Source organism: Pleurodeles waltl, chromosome 10 (assembly GCF_031143425.1).
Source record: "Pleurodeles waltl isolate 20211129_DDA chromosome 10, aPleWal1.hap1.20221129, whole genome shotgun sequence".
Classification (NCBI taxonomy): Eukaryota; Metazoa; Chordata; class Amphibia; order Caudata; family Salamandridae; genus Pleurodeles; species Pleurodeles waltl.
In genome coordinates this window covers 326,484,067-326,510,724 of record NC_090449.1, presented here as the reverse complement: position 1 = coordinate 326,510,724, position 26,658 = coordinate 326,484,067, and the positions used below count along the sequence as shown (strand labels likewise).

Below are 26,658 nucleotides of genomic sequence, written 5' to 3'. Positions count from 1 at the left end.
TGCGAGATTTTTTTGCAACTGCTTTTCTGTGCTGGAGCAGCAGTGCTCGTAGGAACATTAAATGCACAGTGCTTCTCCATGGTAATTTCGGGTCCAGTTCTGAAATCACCTCTTGGAATGAAAGTGATCCCAGTTCCTTTCTTCCAAGGGAAGAGATCGTGTTCCGGAAGGCTCAGCTTTGAGCGTCATGAACATTGGCCCTCATCCTTGCATCCCAGTCCAATGCATAGCCACATAAAGCAAGCAGGTGTGTCTGTTTCCATAGTGTGGTGGTTCCAGTACAATGCATAGCCACATGAAGCAAGCCGGCAAGTGTGTCTGTTTGTCTAGTGTAGTGGTTATCATGCGCACCTCACATGCGAAAGGTCCCTGGTTCGAGTCGCTGGGCTTTTTCACAGTATTTGCATTTCCTGCCTCACCTGACAGGCAAGCTGAGATAAAAGAGACTGTGTCTATCCCTCACCATCGTGAGGTACTATGCTCCTGGGGCATCTGTCACAGCTCACCAAGAGGAGTTGCGCCAGCTTACGGCAGTCAGTTGCTCACTGTTTGACCTTTGCAATGAAGCCTGAGCCTACAGCATTCAAGCCAGCCAAGGAAGGAAGGTACGAGAGCGAAAATACCTTTCCTGCCCTCACCAAGAACACACACCTTGAGCAAATAAAGTGCCAGACTTACAAGGTCCTATCGCCACCGGAGCATCACTTTTAGTGACGCCCCGGTGGCACTATGCACTGCGCGGTATTTACAAGATGGCGTTCAGCCACTTTTTGTGGCTTAACACCACCTTGTAAATACGGCCCCTTAGCACGCAGCGCGTTCCCTGGAAGGGGCGTGCAATGGGTGTTGTTGGGAGTGTGCCACAGCAACACCATAGCATTTTGATGCTGCTCCAGATTTAGGAGTTGGCGTAAATCTGCGTCAGCACCAAAATCCAACGCCATCCCAGGGGTGTCGTTAGAGTGGCGCACTGAGGAGAAATGTTTTCATTTCTCCTTGTTTTTGCTCTTTCTATGTGTGATGCATTCTGCAGCACACATAGAAGTAAGAGCAAATCACCATTGAAGATTTTTTTTTGGGCAGGAAGGTGTCCCTTCCTGCACAAAAACAATTTCCCCCTCAACGCAGTCATCCTTGTACCATCGTGCAAGAACGGCTGCGTTGGCGCTCAGCAGCTAATTTAGAGCTGGCGCAGGGGGAAGCACAGGGGTGCGCTGTATTCTACTAAATACGGCGCTTCCCTGCATTTTGAAAATGACGGCGCGTGGGGCTTGCAAATTTGGCACAGCGTCGCACTTAGTCATTTTCTTGTAAATCTGGCCCAAAATGTCTAAAGGATAGAGGCTTTTTATGTCATGTTCGATGAAGACCATGCAAATGACTCTAGTCGTACTGCAGAAGAGAGCACCATGTGCAGTTTCTTGCTTTGGGATGTAGTCTCCCACTCTCTGTCACCAACCCTCCGAGCAGGGTCGGAGCCGTTGCATTTCTGTGCCCAGGCTCGTTGGTCTAGGGGTATGATTCTCGCTTAGGGTGCGAGAGGTCCCAGGTTCAAATCCCGGACGAGCCCATTTTAGCGGAAAACAATCAAATCCTGCTCAAAATACACAACCCCTCAACATTTCTCATTCCACTCGAAGCATTGTTGCGCAAAACATATTTTTTGCCTCAGGCGAAAAATGGATTACAATGCCTTGGCTTCCTTCCTGCTTGCTCTCAGTGCGCCCTGTGTGATGATTTCACAGGCTCTCCTTCCTGGCATTTAGGCATCAGATATTTGTCTGTCTCTGCCCGCAGCTGTGGGATTTTTCAGGACGTCTGAGTGTATGCATGCTGGCTGACACCGCTGCAATTTTCACACTTACCCCTCGCATTCCGAGCAACTGCTGATAAAGTATAGAGGAAATCGTGCAAACATATGAGGGGAACTGTGCTCCTTCAGTCAAACCAGCAAGCTTGTTTCTGTAGTGTAGTGGTTATCACGTTCGCCTCACAAGCGGAAGGTCCCCGGTTCGAGACCGGGCAGAAACACTTGGCAGCAGCAGCTTTTGTGTTTGCTCCCTAAAACCTCAGTCTCTCTCAATGCACACTTAGACAGAAATGACCTTTAAAAACTTGTGACCTGTGTAAAACGTGCTTTACTATTGCAGGACGCTAAAAAGTTATCTGCATCCCTCGGTGGTCGTGCATGTGCATTGTTTCTTGTTCTGTTTTTTTTTTTTTTTCTTGGCCATGTTATATTGTGGGGCCTTTAAAGCTGTGACTTTGATAGGAACATTGCAAGCGGCAAAATCAACAAGTGCAGACTGAAGAGTCCGACCTGCCCACTGTTTTGGCTGTCAGGATGGCCGAGTGGTCTAAGGCGCCAGGCTCAAGAGAGCTTGATCTTCAGTGAAGCTGAGCCTTCTGGTCTCTTCATGGAGGCGTGGGTTCAAATCCCACTTCTGACAGGTGTATTTTCTTCCCTTAAATCTTACTCTGCTTGCAGAGCCAGCTCCTCACACCACTATCTTTGGAAGCTGCTGTGGCATGTGAGGAGAAATCCACCAACCCATCGGCTGGGCCCTCAATCAAAATTCTGTGTATTACTGGAAGGGGCGTCTCAGGCACACCTTCTGTTAGAGCTGCACTTTATGACAGTAACTACCATGCTGGTTTCTACTTAAACAGTTGATTCTATTGTTTGAAGTGAGGCTCTCCTGCCACCTTTTGGGCAAAGAAGACACTGCCCCTGCAACAACACAGGCAGACAAGCTCAAACTAGGTTTCTTGGTTAGGTGGGCGGAGCATATTGGCAATGGTGCCTCCTCGTGACTTGCAATTTACATGAAGAAGACAGAGAGGCAGCTGGGAGTAGGCAGTACCCATGAACCCCTGAACACTGACTTGCGACTAGCACACAATTCTGAAATGAGGCGGGGGAAAGGAGGTGATTTCCCCATCAAGGGCCATTCCGGGAAATCAGCCACCCTGCGTCTCCCAGGTGAGTGTTTCAGGCCTATGAGCCACTAATATAAATCTCGCCTGATCGAGCCTGATTGAGCGCTGATCAAGCAAGTGTGCTTGAATCCAAGAGGCATGCTCCTCTGGCTCAAGAGCTAGCAGGCCCTTCAGTGCTTCTGGTTGGGAAGTCTAAGGTGCAATGGTCCATGACTTGCAGCGGGTTACAACTACCAGAAAGGGTCTGCTTTTCACATCAGTGCCCTAGTTCAGCTCACTGGCACAGGGCATTTTGACTACCTCTTGCCTTGCTAGAGACAAACAAAAAATCCTTGACAGAAAACATCAATTGCTATGGCACGCTTAGAGAGAGAGAGCCTCCAAATGGCCCTGCTTTTCGGAAAGACGCTTCAGAAGATGTTTCAAATGACTATGCAGCGGCAGTCTAGTTGGTATAGGGGTATGATTCTCGCTTCGGGTGTGAGAGGACCTCGGTTCAAATCCCAGACAAACCCCTACCTTTATAGGTTCAGTCTGTGTTTTAAACAGGAGTATTTCTGCTTTTCACTCTTGTAAGATGTCATGTTGCAATGCAATACATGCTTTATACTGGCGTCGAGACGGTTCAGCATCATGAAGGTATGCGAGATTTCTTTGCAACTGCTTTTCTGTGCTGGAGCAGCAGTGCTCGTAGGAACATTAAATGCACAGTGCTTCTCCATGGTAATTTCGGGTCCAGTTCTGAAATCACCTCTTGGAATGAAAGTGATCCCAGTTCCTTTCTTCCAAGGGAAGAGATCGTGTTCCGGAAGGCTCAGCTTTGAGCGTCATGAACATTGGCCCTCATCCTTGCATCCCAGTCCAATGCATAGCCACATAAAGCAAGCAGGTGTGTCTGTTTCCATAGTGTGGTGGTTCCAGTACAATGCATAGCCACATGAAGCAAGCCGGCAAGTGTGTCTGTTTGTCTAGTGTAGTGGTTATCATGCGCACCTCACATGCGAAAGGTCCCTGGTTCGAGTCGCTGGGCTTTTTCACAGTATTTGCATTTCCTGCCTCACCTGACAGGCAAGCTGAGATAAAACAGACTGTGTCTATCCCTCACCATCGTGAGGTACTACGCTCCTGGGGCATCTGTCACAGCTCACCAAGAGGAGTTGCGCCAGCTTACGGCAGTCAGTTGCTCACTGTTTGACCTTTGCAATGAAGCCTGAGACTACAGCATTCAACCCAGCCAAGGAAGGAAGGTACGAGAGCGAAAATAGCTTTCCTGCCCTCACCAAGAACACACACCTTGAGCAAATAAAGTGCCAGACTTACAAGGTCCTATCGCCACCGGAGCATCACTTTTAGTGACGCCCCGGTGGCACTATGCACTGCGCGGTATTTACAAGATGGCGTTCAGCCACTTTTTGTGGCTTAACACCACCTTGTAAATACGGCCCCTTAGCACGCAGCGCGTTCCCTGGAAGGGGCGTGCAATGGGTGTTGTTGGGAGTGTGCCACAGCAACACCATAGCATTTTGATGCTGCTCCAGATTTAGGAGTTGGCGTAAATCTGCGTCAGCACCAAAATCCAACGCCATCCCAGGGGTGTCGTTAGAGTGGCGCACTGAGGAGAAATGTTTTCATTTCTCCTTGTTTTTGCTCTTTCTATGTGTGATGCATTCTGCAGCACACATAGAAGTAAGAGCAAATCACCATTGAAGATTTTTTTTTGGGCAGGAAGGTGTCCCTTCCTGCACAAAAACAATTTCCCCCTCAACGCAGTCATCCTTGTACCATGGTGCAAGAACGGCTGCGTTGGCGCTCAGCAGCTAATTTAGAGCTGGCGCAGGGGGAAGCACAGGGGTGCGCTGTATTCTACTAAATACGGCGCTTCCCTGCATTTTGAAAATGACGGCGCGTGGGGCTTGCAAATTTGGCACAGCGTCGCGCTTAGTCATTTTCTTGTAAATCTGGGCCAAAATGTCTAAAGGATAGAGGCTTTTTATGTCATGTTCGATGAAGACCATGCAAATGACTCTAGTCGTACTGCAGAAGAGAGCACCATGTGTAGTTTCTTGCTTTGGGATGTAGTCTCCCACTCTCTGTCACCAACCCTCCGAGCAGGGTCGGAGCCGTTGCATTTCTGTGCCCAGGCTCGTTGGTCTAGGGGTATGATTCTCGCTTAGGGTGCGAGAGGTCCCAGGTTCAAATCCCGGACGAGCCCATTTTAGCGGAAAACAATCAAATCCTGCTCAAAATACACAACCCCTCAACATTTCTCATTCCACTCGAAGCATTGTTGCGCAAAACATATTTTTTGCCTCAGGCGAAAAATGGATTACAATGCCTTGGCTTCCTTCCTGCTTGCTCTCAGTGCGCCCTGTGTGATGATTTCACAGGCTCTCCTTCCTGGCATTTAGGCATCAGATATTTGTCTGTCTCTGCCCACAGCTGTGGGATTTTTCAGGACGTCTGAGTGTATGCATGCTGGCTGACACCGCTGCAATTTTCACACTTACCCCTCGCATTCCGAGCAACTGCTGATAAAGTATAGAGGAAATCGTGCAAACATATGAGGGGAACTGTGCTCCTTCAGTCAAACCAGCAAGCTTGTTTCTGTAGTGTAGTGGTTATCACGTTCGCCTCACATGCGAAAGGTCCCCGAATCGAGACCGGGCAGAAACACTTGGCAGCAGCAGCTTTTGTGTTTGCTCCCTAAAACCTCAGTCTCTCTCAATGCACCCTTAGACAGAAATGACCTTTAAAAACTTGTGACCTGTGTAAAACGTGCTTTACTATTGCAGGACGCTAAAAAGTTATCTGCATCCCTCGGTGGTCGTGCATGTGCATTGTTTCTTGTTCTGTTTTTTTTTTTTTTTCTTGGCCATGTTATATTGTGGGGCCTTTAAAGCTGTGACTTTGATAGGAACATTGCAAGCGGCAAAATCAACAAGTGCAGACTGAAGAGTCCGACCTGCACACTGTTTTGGCTGTCAGGATGGCCGAGTGGTCTAAGGCGCCAGACTCAAGAGAGCTTGATCTTCAGTGAAGCTGAGCCTTCTGGTCTCTTCATGGAGGCGTGGGTTCAAATCCCACTTCTGACAGGTATGTTTTCTTCCCTTAAATCTTGCTCTGCTTTGGAAGCTGCTGTGGCATGTGAGGAGAAATCCACCAACCCATCGGCTGGGCCCTCAATCAAAATTCTGTGTATTACTGGAAGGGGCGTCTCAGGCACACCTTCTGTTAGAGCTGCACTTTATGACAGTAACTACCATGCTGGTTTCTACTTAAGCAGTTGATTCTATTGTTTGAAGTGAGGCTCTCCTGCCACCTTTTGGGCAAAGAAGACACTGCCCCTGCAACAACACAGGCAGACAAGCTCAAACTAGGTTTCTTGGTTAGGTGGGCGGAGCATATTGGCAATGGTGCCTCCTCGTGACTTGCAATTTACATGAAGAAGACAGAGAGGCAGCTGGGAGTAGGCAGTACCCATGAACCCCTGAACACTGACTTGCGACTAGCACACAATTCTGAAATGAGGCGGGGGAAAGGAGGTGATTTCCCCATCAAGGGCCATTCCGGGAAATCAGCCACCCTGCGTCTCCCAGGTGAGTGTTTCAGGCCTATGAGCCACTAATATAAATCTCGCCTGATCGAGCCTAATTGAGCGCTGATCAAGCAAGTGTGCTTGAATCCAAGAGGCATGCTCCTCTGGCTCAAGAGCTAGCAGGCCCTTCAGTGCTTCTGGTTGGGAAGTCTAAGGTGCAATGGTCCATGACTTGCAGCGGGTTACAACTACCAGAAAGGGTCTGCTTTTCACATCAGTGCCCTAGTTCAGCTCACTGGCACAGGGCATTTTGACTACCTCTTGCCTTGCTAGAGACAAACAAAAAATCCTTGACAGAAAACATCAATTGCTATGGCACGCTTAGAGAGAGAGAGCCTCCAAATGGCCCTGCTTTTCGGAAAGACGCTTCAGAAGATGTTTCAAATGACTATGCAGCGGCAGTCTAGTTGGTATAGGGGTATGATTCTCGCTTCGGGTGTGAGAGGACCTCGGTTCAAATCCCAGACAAACCCCTACCTTTATAGGTTCAGTCTGTGTTTTAAACAGGAGTATTTCTGCTTTTCACTCTTGTAAGATGTCATGTTGCAATGCAATACATGCTTTATACTGGCGTCGAGACGGTTCAGCATCATGAAGGTATGCGAGATTTTTTTGCAACTGCTTTTCTGTGCTGGAGCAGCAGTGCTCGTAGGAACATTAAATGCACAGTGCTTCTCCATGGTAATTTCGGGTCCAGTTCTGAAATCACCTCTTGGAATGAAAGTGATCCCAGTTCCTTTCTTCCAAGGGAAGAGATCGTGTTCCGGAAGGCTCAGCTTTGAGCGTCATGAACATTGGCCCTCATCCTTGCATCCCAGTCCAATGCATAGCCACATAAAGCAAGCAGGTGTGTCTGTTTCCATAGTGTGGTGGTTCCAGTACAATGCATAGCCACATGAAGCAAGCCGGCAAGTGTGTCTGTTTGTCTAGTGTAGTGGTTATCATGCGCACCTCACATGCGAAAGGTCCCTGGTTCGAGTCGCTGGGCTTTTTCACAGTATTTGCATTTCCTGCCTCACCTGACAGGCAAGCTGAGATAAAAGAGACTGTGTCTATCCCTCACCATCGTGAGGTACTATGCTCCTGGGGCATCTGTCACAGCTCACCAAGAGGAGTTGAGCCAGCTTACGGCAGTCAGTTGCTCACTGTTTGACCTTTGCAATGAAGCCTGAGCCTACAGCATTCAAGCCAGCCAAGGAAGGAAGGTACGAGAGCGAAAATACCTTTCCTGCCCTCACCAAGAACACACACCTTGAGCAAATAAAGTGCCAGACTTACAAGGTCCTATCGCCACCGGAGCATCACTTTTAGTGACGCCCCGGTGGCACTATGCACTGCGCGGTATTTACAAGATGGCGTTCAGCCACTTTTTGTGGCTTAACACCACCTTGTAAATACGGCCCCTTAGCACGCAGCGCGTTCCCTGGAAGGGGCGTGCAATGGGTGTTGTTGGGAGTGTGCCACAGCAACACCATAGCATTTTGATGCTGCTCCAGATTTAGGAGTTGGCGTAAATCTGCGTCAGCACCAAAATCCAACGCCATCCCAGGGGTGTCGTTAGAGTGGCGCACTGAGGAGAAATGTTTTCATTTCTCCTTGTTTTTGCTCTTTCTATGTGTGATGCATTCTGCAGCACACATAGAAGTAAGAGCAAATCACCATTGAAGATTTTTTTTTGGGCAGGAAGGTGTCCCTTCCTGCACAAAAACAATTTCCCCCTCAACGCAGTCATCCTTGTACCATGGTGCAAGAACGGCTGCGTTGGCGCTCAGCAGCTAATTTAGAGCTGGCGCAGGGGGAAGCACAGGGGTGCGCTGTATTCTACTAAATACGGTGCTTCCCTGCATTTTGAAAATGACGGCGCGTGGGGCTTGCAAATTTGGCACAGCGTCGCACTTAGTCATTTTCTTGTAAATCTGGGCCAAAATGTCTAAAGGATAGAGGCTTTTTATGTCATGTTCGATGAAGACCATGCAAATGACTCTAGTCGTACTGCAGAAGAGAGCACCATGTGCAGTTTCTTGCTTTGGGATGTAGTCTCCCACTCTCTGTCACCAACCCTCCGAGCAGGGTCGGAGCCGTTGCATTTCTGTGCCCAGGCTCGTTGGTCTAGGGGTATGATTCTTTCTTAGGGTGCGAGAGGTCCCAGGTTCAAATCCCGGATGAGCCCATTTTAGCGGAAAACAATCAAATCCTGCTCAAAATACACAACCCCTCAACATTTCTCATTCCACTCGAAGCATTGTTGCGCAAAACATATTTTTTGCCTCAGGCGAAAAATGGATTACAATGCCTTGGCTTCCTTCCTGCTTGCTCTCAGTGCGCCCTGTGTGATGATTTCACAGGCTCTCCTTCCTGGCATTTAGGCATCAGATATTTGTCTGTCTCTGCCCGCAGCTGTGGGATTTTTCAGGACGTCTGAGTGTATGCATGCTGGCTGACACCGCTGCAATTTTCACACTTACCCCTCGCATTCCGAGCAACTGCTGATAAAGTATAGAGGAAATCGTGCAAACATATGAGGGGAACTGTGCTCCTTCAGTCAAACCAGCAAGCTTGTTTCTGTAGTGTAGTGGTTATCACGTTCGCCTCACACGCGAAAGGTCCCCGGTTCGAGACCGGGCAGAAACACTTGGCAGCAGCAGCTTTTGTGTTTGCTCCCTAAAACCTCAGTCTCTCTCAATGCACACTTAGACAGAAATGACCTTTAAAAACTTGTGACCTGTGTAAAACGTGCTTTACTATTGCAGGACGCTAAAAAGTTATCTGCATCCCTCGGTGGTCGTGCATGTGCATTGTTTCTTGTTCTGTTTTTTTTTTTTTTTCTTGGCCATGTTATATTGTGGGGCCTTTAAAGCTGTGACTTTGATAGGAACATTGCAAGCGGCAAAATCAACAAGTGCAGACTGAAGAGTCCGACCTGCACACTGTTTTGGCTGTCAGGATGGCCGAGTGGTCTAAGGCGCCAGACTCAAGAGAGCTTGATCTTCAGTGAAGCTGAGCCTTCTGGTCTCTTCATGGAGGCGTGGGTTCAAATCCCACTTCTGACAGGTGTATTTTCTTCCCTTAAATCTTACTCTGCTTGCAGAGCCAGCTCCTCACACCACTATCTTTGGAAGCTGCTGTGGCATGTGAGGAGAAATCCACCAACCCATCGGCTGGGCCCTCAATCAAAATTCTGTGTATTACTGGAAGGGGCGTCTCAGGCACACCTTCTGTTAGAGCTGCACTTTATGACAGTAACTACCATGCTGGTTTCTACTTAAGCAGTTGATTCTATTGTTTGAAGTGAGGCTCTCCTGCCACCTTTTGGGCAAAGAAGACACTGCCCCTGCAACAACACAGGCAGACAAGCTCAAACTAGGTTTCTTGGTTAGGTGGGCGGAGCATATTGGCAATGGTGCCTCCTCGTGACTTGCAATTTACATGAAGAAGACAGAGAGGCAGCTGGGAGTAGGCAGTACCCATGAACCCCTGAACACTGACTTGCGACTAGCACACAATTCTGAAATGAGGCGGGGGAAAGGAGGTGATTTCCCCATCAAGGGCCATTCCGGGAAATCAGCCACCCTGCGTCTCCCAGGTGAGTGTTTCAGGCCTATGAGCCACTAATATAAATCTCGCCTGATCGAGCCTGATTGAGCGCTGATCAAGCAAGTGTGCTTGAATCCAAGAGGCATGCTCCTCTGGCTCAAGAGCTAGCAGGCCCTTCAGTGCTTCTGGTTGGGAAGTCTAAGGTGCAATGGTCCATGACTTGCAGCGGGTTACAACTACCAGAAAGGGTCTGCTTTTCACATCAGTGCCCTAGTTCAGCTCACTGGCAAAGGGCATTTTGACTACCTCTTGCCTTGCTAGAGACAAACAAAAAATCCTTGACAGAAAACATCAATTGCTATGGCACGCTTAGAGAGAGAGAGCCTCCAAATGGCCCTGCTTTTCGGAAAGACGCTTCAGAAGATGTTTCAAATGACTATGCAGCGGCAGTCTAGTTGGTATAGGGGTATGATTCTCGCTTCGGGTGTGAGAGGACCTCGGTTCAAATCCCAGACAAACCCCTACCTTTATAGGTTCAGTCTGTGTTTTAAACAGGAGTATTTCTGCTTTTCACTCTTGTAAGATGTCATGTTGCAATGCAATACATGCTTTATACTGGCGTCGAGACGGTTCAGCATCATGAAGGTATGCGAGATTTTTTTGCAACTGCTTTTCTGTGCTGGAGCAGCAGTGCTCGTAGGAACATTAAATGCACAGTGCTTCTCCATGGTAATTTCGGGTCCAGTTCTGAAATCACCTCTTGGAATGAAAGTGATCCCAGTTCCTTTCTTCCAAGGGAAGAGATCGTGTTCCGGAAGGCTCAGCTTTGAGCGTCATGAACATTGGCCCTCATCCTTGCATCCCAGTCCAATGCATAGCCACATAAAGCAAGCAGGTGTGTCTGTTTCCATAGTGTGGTGGTTCCAGTACAATGCATAGCCACATGAAGCAAGACGGCAAGTGTGTCTGTTTGTCTAGTGTAGTGGTTATCATGCGCACCTCACATGCGAAAGGTCCCTGGTTCGAGTCGCTGGGCTTTTTCACAGTATTTGCATTTCCTGCCTCACCTGACAGGCAAGCTGAGATAAAAGAGACTGTGTCTATCCCTCACCATCGTGAGGTACTATGCTCCTGGGGCATCTGTCACAGCTCACCAAGAGGAGTTGCGCCAGCTTACGGCAGTCAGTTGCTCACTGTTTGACCTTTGCAATGAAGCCTGAGCCTACAGCATTCAAGCCAGCCAAGGAAGGAAGGTACGAGAGCGAAAATACCTTTCCTGCCCTCACCAAGAACACACACCTTGAGCAAATAAAGTGCCAGACTTACAAGGTCCTATCGCCACCGGAGCATCACTTTTAGTGACGCCCCGGTGGCACTATGCACTGCGCGGTATTTACAAGATGGCGTTCAGCCACTTTTTGTGGCTTAACACCACCTTGTAAATACGGCCCCTTAGCACGCAGCGCGTTCCCTGGAAGGGGCGTGCAATGGGTGTTGTTGGGAGTGTGCCACAGCAACACCATAGCATTTTGATGCTGCTCCAGATTTAGGAGTTGGCGTAAATCTGCGTCAGCACCAAAATCCAACGCCATCCCAGGGGTGTCGTTAGAGTGGCGCACTGAGGAGAAATGTTTTCATTTCTCCTTGTTTTTGCTCTTTCTATGTGTGATGCATTCTGCAGCACACATAGAAGTAAGAGCAAATCACCATTGAAGATTTTTTTTTGGGCAGGAAGGTGTCCCTTCCTGCACAAAAACAATTTCCCCCTCAACGCAGTCATCCTTGTACCATGGTGCAAGAACGGCTGCGTTGGCGCTCAGCAGCTAATTTAGAGCTGGCGCAGGGGGAAGCACAGGGGTGCGCTGTATTCTACTAAATACGGTGCTTCCCTGCATTTTGAAAATGACGGCGCGTGGGGCTTGCAAATTTGGCACAGCGTCGCACTTAGTCATTTTCTTGTAAATCTGGGCCAAAATGTCTAAAGGATAGAGGCTTTTTATGTCATGTTCGATGAAGACCATGCAAATGACTCTAGTCGTACTGCAGAAGAGAGCACCATGTGCAGTTTCTTGCTTTGGGATGTAGTCTCCCACTCTCTGTCACCAACCCTCCGAGCAGGGTCGGAGCCGTTGCATTTCTGTGCCCAGGCTCGTTGGTCTAGGGGTATGATTCTCGCTTAGGGTGCGAGAGGTCCCAGGTTCAAATCCCGGACGAGCCCATTTTAGCGGAAAACAATCAAATCCTGCTCAAAATACACAACCCCTCAACATTTCTCATTCCACTCGAAGCATTGTTGCGCAAAACATATTTTTTGCCTCAGGCGAAAAATGGATTACAATGCCTTGGCTTCCTTCCTGCTTGCTCTCAGTGCGCCCTGTGTGATGATTTCACAGGCTCTCCTTCCTGGCATTTAGGCATCAGATATTTGTCTGTCTCTGCCCGCAGCTGTGGGATTTTTCAGGACGTCTGAGTGTATGCATGCTGGCTGACACCGCTGCAATTTTCACACTTACCCCTCGCATTCCGAGCAACTGCTGATAAAGTATAGAGGAAATCGTGCAAACATATGAGGGGAACTGTGCTCCTTCAGTCAAACCAGCAAGCTTGTTTCTGTAGTGTAGTGGTTATCACGTTCGCCTCACACGCGAAAGGTCCCCGGTTCGAGACCGGGCAGAAACACTTGGCAGCAGCAGCTTTTGTGTTTGCTCCCTAAAACCTCAGTCTCTCTCAATGCACACTTAGACAGAAATGACCTTTAAAAACTTGTGACCTGTGTAAAACGTGCTTTACTATTGCAGGACGCTAAAAAGTTATCTGCATCCCTCGGTGGTCGTGCATGTGCATTGTTTCTTGTTCTGTTTTTTTTTTTTTTTCTTGGCCATGTTATATTGTGGGGCCTTTAAAGCTGTGACTTTGATAGGAACATTGCAAGCGGCAAAATCAACAAGTGCAGACTGAAGAGTCCGACCTGCACACTGTTTTGGCTGTCAGGATGGCCGAGTGGTCTAAGGCGCCAGACTCAAGAGAGCTTGATCTTCAGTGAAGCTGAGCCTTCTGGTCTCTTCATGGAGGCGTGGGTTCAAATCCCACTTCTGACAGGTGTATTTTCTTCCCTTAAATCTTACTCTGCTTGCAGAGCCAGCTCCTCACACCACTATCTTTGGAAGCTGCTGTGGCATGTGAGGAGAAATCCACCAACCCATCGGCTGGGCCCTCAATCAAAATTCTGTGTATTACTGGAAGGGGCGTCTCAGGCACACCTTCTGTTAGAGCTGCACTTTATGACAGTAACTACCATGCTGGTTTCTACTTAAGCAGTTGATTCTATTGTTTGAAGTGAGGCTCTCCTGCCACCTTTTGGGCAAAGAAGACACTGCCCCTGCAACAACACAGGCAGACAAGCTCAAACTAGGTTTCTTGGTTAGGTGGGCGGAGCATATTGGCAATGGTGCCTCCTCGTGACTTGCAATTTACATGAAGAAGACAGAGAGGCAGCTGGGAGTAGGCAGTACCCATGAACCCCTGAACACTGACTTGCGACTAGCACACAATTCTGAAATGAGGCGGGGGAAAGGAGGTGATTTCCCCATCAAGGGCCATTCCGGGAAATCAGCCACCCTGCGTCTCCCAGGTGAGTGTTTCAGGCCTATGAGCCACTAATATAAATCTCGCCTGATCGAGCCTGATTGAGCGCTGATCAAGCAAGTGTGCTTGAATCCAAGAGGCATGCTCCTCTGGCTCAAGAGCTAGCAGGCCCTTCAGTGCTTCTGGTTGGGAAGTCTAAGGTGCAATGGTCCATGACTTGCAGCGGGTTACAACTACCAGAAAGGGTCTGCTTTTCACATCAGTGCCCTAGTTCAGCTCACTGGCAAAGGGCATTTTGACTACCTCTTGCCTTGCTAGAGACAAACAAAAAATCCTTGACAGAAAACATCAATTGCTATGGCACGCTTAGAGAGAGAGAGCCTCCAAATGGCCCTGCTTTTCGGAAAGACGCTTCAGAAGATGTTTCAAATGACTATGCAGCGGCAGTCTAGTTGGTATAGGGGTATGATTCTCGCTTCGGGTGTGAGAGGACCTCGGTTCAAATCCCAGACAAACCCCTACCTTTATAGGTTCAGTCTGTGTTTTAAACAGGAGTATTTCTGCTTTTCACTCTTGTAAGATGTCATGTTGCAATGCAATACATGCTTTATACTGGCGTCGAGACGGTTCAGCATCATGAAGGTATGCGAGATTTTTTTGCAACTGCTTTTCTGTGCTGGAGCAGCAGTGCTCGTAGGAACATTAAATGCACAGTGCTTCTCCATGGTAATTTCGGGTCCAGTTCTGAAATCACCTCTTGGAATGAAAGTGATCCCAGTTCCTTTCTTCCAAGGGAAGAGATCGTGTTCCGGAAGGCTCAGCTTTGAGCGTCATGAACATTGGCCCTCATCCTTGCATCCCAGTCCAATGCATAGCCACATAAAGCAAGCAGGTGTGTCTGTTTCCATAGTGTGGTGGTTCCAGTACAATGCATAGCCACATGAAGCAAGACGGCAAGTGTGTCTGTTTGTCTAGTGTAGTGGTTATCATGCGCACCTCACATGCGAAAGGTCCCTGGTTCGAGTCGCTGGGCTTTTTCACAGTATTTGCATTTCCTGCCTCACCTGACAGGCAAGCTGAGATAAAAGAGACTGTGTCTATCCCTCACCATCGTGAGGTACTATGCTCCTGGGGCATCTGTCACAGCTCACCAAGAGGAGTTGCGCCAGCTTACGGCAGTCAGTTGCTCACTGTTTGACCTTTGCAATGAAGCCTGAGCCTACAGCATTCAAGCCAGCCAAGGAAGGAAGGTACGAGAGCGAAAATACCTTTCCTGCCCTCACCAAGAACACACACCTTGAGCAAATAAAGTGCCAGACTTACAAGGTCCTATCGCCACCGGAGCATCACTTTTAGTGACGCCCCGGTGGCACTATGCACTGCGCGGTATTTACAAGATGGCGTTCAGCCACTTTTTGTGGCTTAACACCACCTTGTAAATACGGCCCCTTAGCACGCAGCGCGTTCCCTGGAAGGGGCGTGCAATGGGTGTTGTTGGGAGTGTGCCACAGCAACACCATAGCATTTTGATGCTGCTCCAGATTTAGGAGTTGGCGTAAATCTGCGTCAGCACCAAAATCCAACGCCATCCCAGGGGTGTCGTTAGAGTGGCGCACTGAGGAGAAATGTTTTCATTTCTCCTTGTTTTTGCTCTTTCTATGTGTGATGCATTCTGCAGCACACATAGAATTAAGAGCAAATCACCATTGAAGATTTTTTTTTTGGGCAGGAAGGTGTCCCTTCCTGCACATAAACAATTTCCCCCTCAACGCAGTCATCCTTGTACCATGGTGCAAGAACGGCTGCGTTGGCGCTCAGCAGCTAATTTAGAGCTGGCGCAGGGGGAAGCACAGGGGTGCGCTGTATTCTACTAAATACGGCGCTTCCATGCATTTTGAAAATGACGGCGCGTGGGGCTTGCAAATTTGGCACAGCGTCGCGCTTAGTCATTTTCTTGTAAATATGGGCCAAAATGTCTAAAGGATAGAGGCTTTTTATGTCATGTTCGATGAAGACCATGCAAATGACTCTAGTCGTACTGCAGAAGAGAGCACCATGTGCAGTTTCTTGCTTTGGGATGTAGTCTCCCACTCTCTGTCACCAACCCTCCGAGCAGGGTCGGAGCCGTTGCATTTCTGTGCCCAGGCTCGTTGGTCTAGGGGTATGATTCTCGCTTAGGGTGCGAGAGGTCCCAGGTTCAAATCCCGGACGAGCCCATTTTAGCGGAAAACAATCAAATCCTGCTCAAAATACACAACCCCTCAACATTTCTCATTCCACTCGAAGCATTGTTGCGCAAAACATATTTTTTGCCTCAGGCGAAAAATGGATTACAATGCCTTGGCTTCCTTCCTGCTTGCTCTCAGTGCGCCCTGTGTGATGATTTCACAGGCTCTCCTTCCTGGCATTTAGGCATCAGATATTTGTCTGTCTCTGCCCGCAGCTGTGGGATTTTTCAGGACGTCTGAGTGTATGCATGCTGGCTGACACCGCTGCAATTTTCACACTTACCCCTCGCATTCCGAGCAACTGCTGATAAAGTATAGAGGAAATCGTGCAAACATATGAGGGGAACTGTGCTACTTCAGTCAAACCAGCAAGCTTGTTTCTGTAGTGTAGTGGTTATCACGTTCGCCTCACACGCGATAGGTCCCCGGTTCGAGACCGGGCAGAAACACTTGGCAGCAGCAGCTTTTGTGTTTGCTCCCTAAAACCTCAGTCTCTCTCAATGCACACTTAGACAGAAATGACCTTTAAAAACTTGTGACCTGTGTAAAACGTGCTTTACTATTGCAGGACGCTAAAAAGTTATCTGCATCCCTCGGTGGTCGTGCATGTGCATTGTTTCTTGTTCTGTTTTTTTTTTTTTTTCTTGGCCATGTTATATTGTGGGGCCTTTAAAGCTGTGACTTTGATAGGAACATTGCAAGCGGCAAAATCAACAAGTGCAGACTGAAGAGTCCGACCTGCACACTGTTTTGGCTGTCAGGATGGCCGAGTGGTCTAAGGTGCCAGACTCAAGAGAGCTTGATCTTCAGTGAAGCTGAGCCTTCTGGTCTCTTCATGGAGGCGTGGGTTCAAATCCCACTTCTGACAGGTGTATTTTCTTCCCTTAAATCTTACTCTGCTTGCAGAGCCAGCTCCTCACACCACTATCTTTGGAAGCTGCTGTGGCATGTGAGGAGAAATCCACCAACCCATCGGCTGGGCCCTCAATCAAAATTCTGTGTATTACTGGAAGGGGCGTCTCAGGCACACCTTCTATTAGAGCTGCACTTTATGACAGTAACTACCATGCTGGTTTCTACTTAAGCAGTTGATTCTATTGTTTGAAGTGAGGCTCTCCTGCCACCTTTTGGGCAAAGAAGACACTGCCCCTGCAACAACACAGGCAGACAAGCTCAAACTAGGTTTCTTGGTTAGGTGGGCGGAGCATATTGGCAATGGTGCCTCCTCGTGACTTGCAATTTACATGAAGAAGACAGAGAGGCAGCTGGGAGTAGGCAGTACCCATGAACCCCTGAACACTGTCTTGCGACTAGCACACAATTCTGAAATGAGGCGGGGGAAAGGAGGTGATTTCCCCATCAAGGGCCATTCCGGGAAATCAGCCACCCTGCGTCTCCCAGGTGAGTGTTTCAGGCCTATGAGCCACTAATATAAATCTCGCCTGATCGAGCGCTGATCGAGCAAGTGTGCTTGAATCCAAGAGGCATGCTCCTCTGGCTCAAGAGCTAGCAGGCCCATCAGTGCTTCTGGTTGGGAAGTCTAAGGTGCAAGGGTCCATGACTTGCAGCGGGTTACAACTACCAGAAAGGGTCTGCTTTTCACATCAGTGCCCTAGTTCAGCTCACTGGCACAGGGCATTTTGACTACCTCTTGCCTTGCTAGAGACAAACAAAAAATCCTTGACAGAAAACATCAATTGCTATGGCACGCTTAGAGAGAGAGAGCCTCCAAATGGCCCTGCTTTTCGGAAAGACGCTTCAGAAGATGTTTCAAATGACTATGCAGCGGCAGTCTAGTTGGTATAGGGGTATGATTCTCGCTTCGGGTGTGAGAGGACCTCGGTTCAAATCCCAGACAAACCCCTACCTTTATAGGTTCAGTCTGTATTTTAAACAGGAGTATTTCTGCTTTTCACTCTTGTAAGATGTCATGTTGCAATGCAATACATGCTTTATACTGGCGTCGAGACGGTTCAGCATCATGAAGGTATGCGAGATTTCTTTGCAACTGCTTTTCTGTGCTGGAGCAGCAGTGCTCGTAGGAACATTAAATGCACAGTGCTTCTCCATGGTAATTTCGGGTCCAGTTCTGAAATCACCTCTTGGAATGAAAGTGATCCCAGTTCCTTTCTTCCAAGGGAAGAGATCGTGTTCCGGAAGGCTCAGCTTTGAGCGTCATGAACATTGGCCCTCATCCTTGCATCCCAGTCCAATGCATTGCCACATAAAGCAAGCAGGTGTGTCTGTTTCCATAATGTGGTGGTTCCAGTACAATGCATAGCCACATGAAGCAAGCCGGCAAGTGTGTCTGTTTGTCTAGTGTAGTGGTTATCATGCGCACCTCACATGCGAAAGGTCCCTGGTTCGAGTCGCTGGGCTTTTTCACAGTATTTGCATTTCCTGCCTCACCTGACAGGCAAGCTGAGATAAAAGAGACTGTGTCTATCCCTCACCATCGTGAGGTACTACGCTCCTGGGGCATCTGTCACAGCTCACCAAGAGGAGTTGCGCCAGCTTACGGCAGTCAGTTGCTCACTGTTTGACCTTTGCAATGAAGCCTGAGCCTACAGCATTCAAGCCAGCCAAGGAAGGAAGGTACGAGAGCGAAAATAGCTTTCCTGCCCTCACCAAGAACACACACCTTGAGCAAATAAAGTGCCAGACTTACAAGGCCCTATCGCCACCGGAGCATCACTTTTAGTGACGCCCCGGTGGCACTATGCACTGCGCGGTATTTACAAGATGGCGTTCAGCCACTTTTTGTGGCTTAACACCACCTTGTAAATACGGCCCCTTAGCACGCAGCGCGTTCCCTGGAAGGGGCGTGCAATGGGTGTTGTTGGGAGTGTGCCACAGCAACACCATAGCATTTTGATGCTGCTCCAGATTTAGGAGTTGGCGTAAATCTGCGTCAGCACCAAAATCCAACGCCATCCCAGGGGTGTCGTTAGAGTGGCGCACTGAGGAGAAATGTTTTCATTTCTCCTTGTTTTTGCTCTTTCTATGTGTGATGCATTCTGCAGCACACATAGAAGTAAGAGCAAATCACCATTGAAGATTTTTTTTTTGGGCAGGAAGGTGTCCCTTCCTGCACAAAAACAATTTCCCCCTCAACGCAGTCATCCTTGTACCATGGTGCAAGAACGGCTGCGTTGGAGCTCAGCAGCTAATTTAGAGCTGGCGCAGGGGGAAGCACAGGGGTGCGCTGTATTCTACTAAATACGGCGCTTCCCTGCATTTTGAAAATGACGGCGCGTGGGGCTTGCAAATTTGGCACAGCGTCGCGCTTAGTCATTTTCTTGTAAATCTGGGCCAAAATGTCTAAAGGATAGAGGCTTTTTATGTCATGTTCGATGAAGACCATGCAAATGACTCTAGTCGTACTGCAGAAGAGAGCACCATGTGCAGTTTCTTGCTTTGGGATGTAGTCTCCCACTCTCTGTCACCAACCCTCCGAGCAGGGTCGGAGCCGTTGCATTTCTGTGGCCAGGCTCGTTGGTCTAGGGGTATGATTCTCGCTTAGGGTGCGAGAGGTCCCAGGTTCAAATCCCGGACGAGCCCATTTTAGCGGAAAACAATCAAATCCTGCTCAAAATACACAACCCCTCAACATTTCTCATTCCACTCGAAGCATTGTTGCGCAAAACATATTTTTTGCCTCAGGCGAAAAATGGATTACAATGCCTTGGCTTCCTTCCTGCTTGCTCTCAGTGCGCCCTGTGTGATGATTTCACAGGCTCTCCTTCCTGGCATTTAGGCATCAGATATTTGTCTGTCTCTGCCCGCAGCTGTGGGATTTTTCAGGACGTCTGAGTGTATGCATGCTGGCTGACACCGCTGCAATTTTCACACTTACCCCTCGCATTCCGAGCAACTGCTGATAAAGTATAGAGGAAATCGTGCAAACATATGAGGGGAACTGTGCTACTTCAGTCAAACCAGCAAGCTTGTTTCTGTAGTGTAGTGGTTATCACGTTCGCCTCACACGCGATAGGTCCCCGGTTCGAGACCGGGCAGAAACACTTGGCAGCAGCAGCTTTTGTGTTTGCTCCCTAAAACCTCAGTCTCTCTCAATGCACACTTAGACAGAAATGACCTTTAAAAACTTGTGACCTGTGTAAAACGTGCTTTACTATTGCAGGACGCTAAAAAGTTATCTGCATCCCTCGGTGGTCGTGCATGTGCATTGTTTCTTGTTCTGTTTTTTTTTTTTTTTCTTGGCCATGTTATATTGTGGGGCCTTTAAAGCTGTGACTTTGATAGGAACATTGCAAGCGGCAAAATCAACAAGTGCAGACTGAAGAGTCCGACCTGCACACTGTTTTGGCTGTCAGGATGGCCGAGTGGTCTAAGGCGCCAGACTCAAGAGAGCTTGATCTTCAGTGAAGCTGAGCCTTCTGGTCTCTTCATGGAGGCGTGGGTTCAAATCCCACTTCTGACAGGTGTATTTTCTTCCCTTAAATCTTACTCTGCTTGCAGAACCAGCTCCTCACACCACTATCTTTGGAAGCTGCTGTGGCATGTGAGGAGAAATCCACCAACCCATCGGCTGGGCCCTCAATCAAAATTCTGTGTATTACTGGAAGGGGCGTCTCAGGCACACCTTCTGTTAGAGCTGCACTTTATGACAGTAACTACCATGCTGGTTTCTACTTAAGCAGTTGATTCTATTGTTTGAAGTGAGGCTCTCCTGCCACCTTTTGGGCAAAGAAGACACTGCCCCTGCAACAACACAGGCAGACAAGCTCAAACTAGGTTTCTTGGTTAGGTGGGCGGAGCATATTGGCAATGGTGCCTCCTCGTGACTTGCAATTTACATGAAGAAGACAGAGAGGCAGCTGGGAGTAGGCAGTACCCATGAACCCCTGAACACTGTCTTGCGACTAGCACACAATTCTGAAATGAGGCGGGGAAAGGAGGTGATTTCCCCATCAAGGGCCATTCCGGGAAATCAGCCACCCTGCGTCTCCCAGGTGAGTGTTTCAGGCCTATGAGCCACTAATATAAATCTCGCGTGATCGAGCGCTGATCGAGCAAGTGTGCTTGAATCCAAGAGGCATGCTCCTCTGGCTCAAGAGCTAGCAGGCCCATCAGTGCTTCTGGTTGGGAAGTCTAAGGTGCAAGGGTCCATGACTTGCAGCGGGTTACAACTACCAGAAAGGGTCTGCTTTTCACATCAGTGCCCTAGTTCAGCTCACTGGCACAGGGCATTTTGACTACCTCTTGCCTTGCTAGAGACAAACAAAAAATCCTTGACAGAAAACATCAATTGCTATGGCACGCTTAGAGAGAGAGAGCCTCCAAATGGCCCTGCTTTTCGGAAAGACGCTTCAGAAGATGTTTCAAATGACTATGCAGCGGCAGTCTAGTTGGTATAGGGGTATGATTCTCGCTTCGGGTGTGAGAGGACCTCGGTTCAAATCCCAGACAAACCCCTACCTTTATAGGTTCAGTCTGTGTTTTAAACAGGAGTATTTCTGCTTTTCACTCTTGTAAGATGTCATGTTGCAATGCAATACATGCTTTATACTGGCGTCGAGACGGTTCAGCATCATGAAGGTATGCGAGATTTCTTTGCAACTGCTTTTCTGTGCTGGAGCAGCAGTGCTCGTAGGAACATTAAATGCACAGTGCTTCTCCATGGTAATTTCGGGTCCAGTTCTGAAATCACCTCTTGGAATGAAAGTGATCCCAGTTCCTTTCTTCCAAGGGAAGAGATCGTGTTCCGGAAGGCTCAGCTTTGAGCGTCATGAACATTGGCCCTCATCCTTGCATCCCAGTCCAATGCATTGCCACATAAAGCAAGCAGGTGTGTCTGTTTCCATAATGTGGTGGTTCCAGTACAATGCATAGCCACATGAAGCAAGCCGGCAAGTGTGTCTGTTTGTCTAGTGTAGTGGTTATCATGCGCACCTCACATGCGAAAGGTCCCTGGTTCGAGTCGCTGGGCTTTTTCACAGTATTTGCATTTCCTGCCTCACCTGACAGGCAAGCTGAGATAAAAGAGACTGTGTCGATCCCTCACCATCGTGAGGTACTACGCTCCTGGGGCATCTGTCACAGCTCACCAAGAGGAGTTGCGCCAGCTTACGGCAGTCAGTTGCTCACTGTTTGACCTTTGCAATGAAGCCTGAGCCTACAGCATTCAAGCCAGCCAAGGAAGGAAGGTACGAGAGCGAAAATAGCTTTCCTGCCCTCACCAAGAACACACACCTTGAGCAAATAAAGTGCCAGACTTACAAGGTCCTATCGCCACCGGAGTATCACTTTTAGTGACGCCCCGGTGGCACTATGCACTGCGCGGTATTTACAAGATGGCGTTCAGCCACTTTTTGTGGCTTAACACCACCTTGTAAATACGGCCCCTTAGCACGCAGCGCGTTCCCTGGAAGGGGCGTGCAATGGGTGTTGTTGGGAGTGTGCCACAGCAACACCATAGCATTTTGATGCTGCTCCAGATTTAGGAGTTGGCGTAAATCTGCGTCAGCACCAAAATCCAACGCCATCCCAGGGGTGTCGTTAGAGTGGCGCACTGAGGAGAAATGTTTTCATTTCTCCTTGTTTTTGCTCTTTCTATGTGTGATGCATTCTGCAGCACACATAGAAGTAAGAGCAAATCACCATTGAAGATTTTTTTTTTGGGCAGGAAGGTGTCCCTTCCTGCACAAAAACAATTTCCCCCTCAACGCAGTCATACTTGTACCATGGTGCAAGAACGGCTGCGTTGGCGCTCAGCAGCTAATTTAGAGCTGGCGCAGGGGGAAGCACAGGGGTGCGCTGTATTCTACTAAATACGGCGCTTCCCTGCATTTTGAAAATGACGGCGCGTGGGGCTTGCAAATTTGGCACAGCGTCGCGCTTAGTCATTTTCTTGTAAATCTGGGCCAAAATGTCTAAAGGATAGAGGCTTTTTATGTCATGTTCGATGAAGACCATGCAAATGACTCTAGTCGTACTGCAGAAGAGAGCACCATGTGCAGTTTCTTGCTTTGGGATGTAGTCTCCCACTCTCTGTCACCAACCCTCCGAGCAGGGTCGGAGCTGTTGCATTTCTGTGCCCAGGCTCGTTGGACTAGGGGTATGATTCTCGCTTAGGGTGCGAGAAGTCCCAGGTTCAAATCCCGGACGAGCCCATTTTAGCGGAAAACAATCAAATCCTGCTCAAAATACACAACCCCTCAACATTTCTCATTCCACTCGAAGCATTGTTGCGCAAAACATATTTTTTGCCTCAGGCGAAAAATGGATTACAATGCCTTGGCTTCCTTCCTGCTTGCTCTCAGTGCGCCCTGTGTGATGATTTCACAGGCTCTCCTTCCTGGCATTTAGGCATCAGATATTTGTCTGTCTCTGCCCGCAGCTGTGGGATTTTTCAGGACGTCTGAGTGTATGCATGCTGGCTGACACCGCTGCAATTTTCACACTTACCCCTCGCATTCCGAGCAACTGCTGATAAAGTATAGAGGAAATCGTGCAAACATATGAGGGGAACTGTGCTCCTTCAGTAAAACCAGCAAGCTTGTTTCTGTAGTGTAGTGGTTATCACGTTCGCCTCACATGCGAAAGGTCCCCGGTTCGAGACCGGGCAGAAACACTTGGCAGCAGCAGCTTTTGTGTTTGCTCCCTAAAACCTCAGTCTCTCTCAATGCACACTTAGACAGAAATGACCTTTAAAAACTTGTGACCTGTGTAAAACGTGCTTTACTATTGCAGGACGCTAAAAAGTTATCTGCATCCCTCGGTGGTCGTGCATGTGCATTGTTTCTTGTTCTGTTTTTTTTTTTTTTTCTTGGCCATGTTATATTGTGGGGCCTTTAAAGCTGTGACTTTGATAGGAACATTGCAAGCGGCAAAATCAACAAGTGCAGACTGAAGAGTCCGACCTGCCCACTGTTTTGGCTGTCAGGATGGCCGAGTGGTCTAAGGCGCCAGACTCAAGAGAGCTTGATCTTCAGTGAAGCTGAGCCTTCTGGTCTCTTCATGGAGGCGTGGGTTCAAATCCCACTTCTGACAGGTGTATTTTCTTCCCTTAAATCTTGCTCTGCTTTGGAAGTGAGGAGAAATCCACCAACCCATCGGCTGGGCCCTCAATCAAAATTCTGTGTATTACTGGAAGGGGCGTCTCAGGCACACCTTCTGTTAGAGCTGCACTTTATGACAGTAACTACCATGCTGGTTTCTACTTAAGCAGTTGATTCTATCGTTTGAAGTGAGGCTCTCCTGCCACCTTTTGGGCAAAGAAGACACTGCCCCTGCAACAACACAGGCAGACAAGCTCAAACTAGGTTTCTTGGTTAGGTGGGCGGAGCATATTGGCAATGGTGCCTCCTCGTGACTTGCAAATTACATGAAGAAGACAGAGAGGCAGCTGGGAGTAGGCAGTACCCATGAACCCCTGAACACTGTCTTGCGACTAGCACACAATTCTGAAATGAGGCGGGGGAAAGGAGGTGATTTCCCCATCAAGGGCCATTCCGGGAAATCAGCCACCCTGCGTCTCCCAGGTGAGTGTTTCAGGCCTATGAGCCACTAATATAAATCTCGCCTGATCAAGCCTGATCGAGCGCTGATCGAGCAAGTGTGCTTGAATCCAAGAGGCATGCTCCTCTGGCTCAAGAGCTAGCAGGCCCTTCAGTGCTTCTGGTTGGGAGTCTAAGGTGCAAGGGTCCTTGACTTGCAGCGGGTTACAACTACCAGAAAGGGTCTGCTTTTCACATCAGTGCCCTAGTTCAGCTCACTGGCACAGGGCATTTTGACTACCTCTTGCCTTGCTAGAGACAAACAAAAAATCCTTGACAGAAAACATCAATTGCTATGGCACGCTTAGAGAGAGAGAGCCTCCAAATGGCCCTGCTTTTCGGAAAGACACTTCAGAAGATGTTTCAAATGACTATGCAGCGGCAGTCTAGTTGGTATAGGGGTATGATTCTCGCTTTGGGTGTGAGAGGACCTCGCTTCAAATCCCAGACAAACCACTACCTTTATAGGTTCAGTCTGTGTTTTGAACAGGAGTATTTCTGCTTTTCACTCTTGTAAGATGTCATGTTGCAATGCAATACATGCTTTATACTGGCGTCGACACGGTTCAGCATCATGAAGGTATGCGAGATTTCTTTGCAACTGCTTTTCTGTGCTGGAGCAGCAGTGCTCGTAGGAACATTAAATGCACAGTGCTTCTCCATGGTAATTTCGGGTCCAGTTCTGAAATCACCTCTTGGAATGAAAGTGATCCCAGTTCCTTTCTTCCAAGGGAAGAGATCGTGTTCCGGAAGGCTCAGCTTTGAGCGTCATGAACATTGGCCCTCATCCTTGCATCCCAGTCCAATGCATAGCCACATAAAGCAAGCAGGTGTGTCTGTTTCCATAGTGTGGTGGTTCCAGTACAATGCATAGCCACATCAAGCAAGCCGGCAAGTGTGTCTGTTTGTCTAGTGTAGTGGTTATCATGCGCACCTCACATGCGAAAGGTCCCTGGTTCGAGTCGCTGGGCTTTTTCACAGTATTTGCATTTCCTGCCTCACCTGACAGGCAAGCTGAGATAAAAGAGACTGTGTCTATCCCTCACCATCGTGAGGTACTACGCTCCTGGGGCATCTGTCACAGCTCACCAAGAGGAGTTGCGCCAGCTTACGGCAGTCAGTTGCTCACTGTTTGACCTTTGCAATGAAGCCTGAGCCTACAGCATTCAAGCCAGCCAAGGAAGGAAGGTACGAGAGCGAAAATAGCTTTCCTGCCCTCACCAAGAACACACACCTTGAGCAAATAAAGTGCCAGACTTACAAGGTCCTATCGCCACCGGAGCATCACTTTTAGTGACGCCCCGGTGGCACTATGCACTGCGCGGTATTTACAAGATGGCGTTCAGCCACTTTTTGTGGCTTAACACCACCTTGTAAATACGGCCCCTTAGCACGCAGCGCGTTCCCTGGAAGGGGCGTGCAATGGGTGTTGTTGGGAGTGTGCCACAGCAACACCATAGCATTTTGATGCTGCTCCAGATTTAGGAGTTGGCGTAAATCTGCGTCAGCACCAAAATCCAACGCCATCCCAGGGGTGTCGTTAGAGTGGCGCACTGAGGAGAAATGTTTTCATTTCTCCTTGTTTTTGCTCTTTCTATGTGTGATGCATTCTGCAGCACACATAGAAGTAAGAGCAAATCACCATTGAAGATTTTTTTTTTGGGCAGGAAGGTGTCCCTTCCTGCACAAAAACAATTTCCCCCTCAACGCAGTCATCCTTGTACCATGGTGCAAGAACGGCTGCGCTGGCGCTCAGCAGCTAATTTAGAGCTGGCGCAGGGGGAAGCACAGGGGTGCGCTGTATTCTACTAAATACGGCGCTTCCCTGCATTTTGAAAATGACGGCGCGTGGGGCTTGCAAATTTGGCACAGCGTCGCGCTTAGTCATTTTCTTGTAAATCTGGGCCAAAATGTCTAAAGGATAGAGGCTTTTTATGTCATGTTCGATGAAGACCATGCAAATGACTCTAGTCGTACTGCAGAAGAGAGCACCATGTGCAGTTTCTTGCTTTGGGATGTAGTCTCCCACTCTCTGTCACCAACCCTCCGAGCAGGGTCGGAGCCGTTGCATTTCTGTGCCCAGGCTCGTTGGTCTAGGGGTATGATTCTCGCTTAGGGTGCGAGAGGTCCCAGGTTCAAATCCCGGACGAGCCCATTTTAGCGGAAAACAATCAAATCCTGCTCAAAATACACAACCCCTCAACATTTCTCATTCCACTCGAAGCATTGTTGCGCAAAACATATTTTTTGCCTCAGG

General features: G+C 48.6%; 17 non-coding genes across 17 annotated transcripts; all 17 read left to right on the top strand.

Moving 5' to 3' along the window:
- Positions 1 to 1,498: 1,498 nt before the first annotated feature.
- On the top strand, positions 1,499 to 1,570 carry TRNAP-AGG (transfer RNA proline (anticodon AGG)). Its single transcript has one exon. It is a non-coding gene; the product is annotated as a tRNA-Pro (tRNA).
- Positions 1,571 to 1,958: 388 nt separating this feature from the next.
- TRNAV-CAC (transfer RNA valine (anticodon CAC)) lies at positions 1,959 to 2,031 on the top strand. Its single transcript has one exon. It is a non-coding gene; the product is annotated as a tRNA-Val (tRNA).
- A 3,049-nt stretch (positions 2,032 to 5,080) lies between these two features.
- TRNAP-AGG (transfer RNA proline (anticodon AGG)) lies at positions 5,081 to 5,152 on the top strand. The gene has a single exon. It is a non-coding gene; the product is annotated as a tRNA-Pro (tRNA).
- A 768-nt stretch (positions 5,153 to 5,920) lies between these two features.
- On the top strand, positions 5,921 to 6,032 carry TRNAL-CAA (transfer RNA leucine (anticodon CAA)). The gene is made up of 2 exons: positions 5,921 to 5,958; positions 5,987 to 6,032. It is a non-coding gene; the product is annotated as a tRNA-Leu (tRNA).
- Positions 6,033 to 9,093: 3,061 nt separating this feature from the next.
- TRNAV-CAC (transfer RNA valine (anticodon CAC)) lies at positions 9,094 to 9,166 on the top strand. The gene has a single exon. It is a non-coding gene; the product is annotated as a tRNA-Val (tRNA).
- A 307-nt stretch (positions 9,167 to 9,473) lies between these two features.
- Positions 9,474 to 9,585, top strand: TRNAL-CAA (transfer RNA leucine (anticodon CAA)). Its single transcript has 2 exons — positions 9,474 to 9,511; positions 9,540 to 9,585. It is a non-coding gene; the product is annotated as a tRNA-Leu (tRNA).
- A 2,630-nt stretch (positions 9,586 to 12,215) lies between these two features.
- TRNAP-AGG (transfer RNA proline (anticodon AGG)) lies at positions 12,216 to 12,287 on the top strand. Its single transcript has one exon. It is a non-coding gene; the product is annotated as a tRNA-Pro (tRNA).
- A 388-nt stretch (positions 12,288 to 12,675) lies between these two features.
- TRNAV-CAC (transfer RNA valine (anticodon CAC)) lies at positions 12,676 to 12,748 on the top strand. The gene has a single exon. It is a non-coding gene; the product is annotated as a tRNA-Val (tRNA).
- Positions 12,749 to 13,055: 307 nt separating this feature from the next.
- On the top strand, positions 13,056 to 13,167 carry TRNAL-CAA (transfer RNA leucine (anticodon CAA)). Its single transcript has 2 exons — positions 13,056 to 13,093; positions 13,122 to 13,167. It is a non-coding gene; the product is annotated as a tRNA-Leu (tRNA).
- Positions 13,168 to 15,798: 2,631 nt separating this feature from the next.
- Positions 15,799 to 15,870, top strand: TRNAP-AGG (transfer RNA proline (anticodon AGG)). The gene has a single exon. It is a non-coding gene; the product is annotated as a tRNA-Pro (tRNA).
- Positions 15,871 to 16,258: 388 nt separating this feature from the next.
- On the top strand, positions 16,259 to 16,331 carry TRNAV-CAC (transfer RNA valine (anticodon CAC)). Its single transcript has one exon. It is a non-coding gene; the product is annotated as a tRNA-Val (tRNA).
- A 3,040-nt stretch (positions 16,332 to 19,371) lies between these two features.
- On the top strand, positions 19,372 to 19,443 carry TRNAP-AGG (transfer RNA proline (anticodon AGG)). Its single transcript has one exon. It is a non-coding gene; the product is annotated as a tRNA-Pro (tRNA).
- Positions 19,444 to 19,831: 388 nt separating this feature from the next.
- Positions 19,832 to 19,904, top strand: TRNAV-CAC (transfer RNA valine (anticodon CAC)). The gene has a single exon. It is a non-coding gene; the product is annotated as a tRNA-Val (tRNA).
- Positions 19,905 to 20,211: 307 nt separating this feature from the next.
- TRNAL-CAA (transfer RNA leucine (anticodon CAA)) lies at positions 20,212 to 20,323 on the top strand. The gene is made up of 2 exons: positions 20,212 to 20,249; positions 20,278 to 20,323. It is a non-coding gene; the product is annotated as a tRNA-Leu (tRNA).
- A 3,080-nt stretch (positions 20,324 to 23,403) lies between these two features.
- TRNAV-CAC (transfer RNA valine (anticodon CAC)) lies at positions 23,404 to 23,476 on the top strand. Its single transcript has one exon. It is a non-coding gene; the product is annotated as a tRNA-Val (tRNA).
- Positions 23,477 to 23,783: 307 nt separating this feature from the next.
- Positions 23,784 to 23,895, top strand: TRNAL-CAA (transfer RNA leucine (anticodon CAA)). Its single transcript has 2 exons — positions 23,784 to 23,821; positions 23,850 to 23,895. It is a non-coding gene; the product is annotated as a tRNA-Leu (tRNA).
- A 2,588-nt stretch (positions 23,896 to 26,483) lies between these two features.
- On the top strand, positions 26,484 to 26,555 carry TRNAP-AGG (transfer RNA proline (anticodon AGG)). Its single transcript has one exon. It is a non-coding gene; the product is annotated as a tRNA-Pro (tRNA).
- The last annotated feature ends 103 nt before the right edge of the window (positions 26,556 to 26,658 follow it).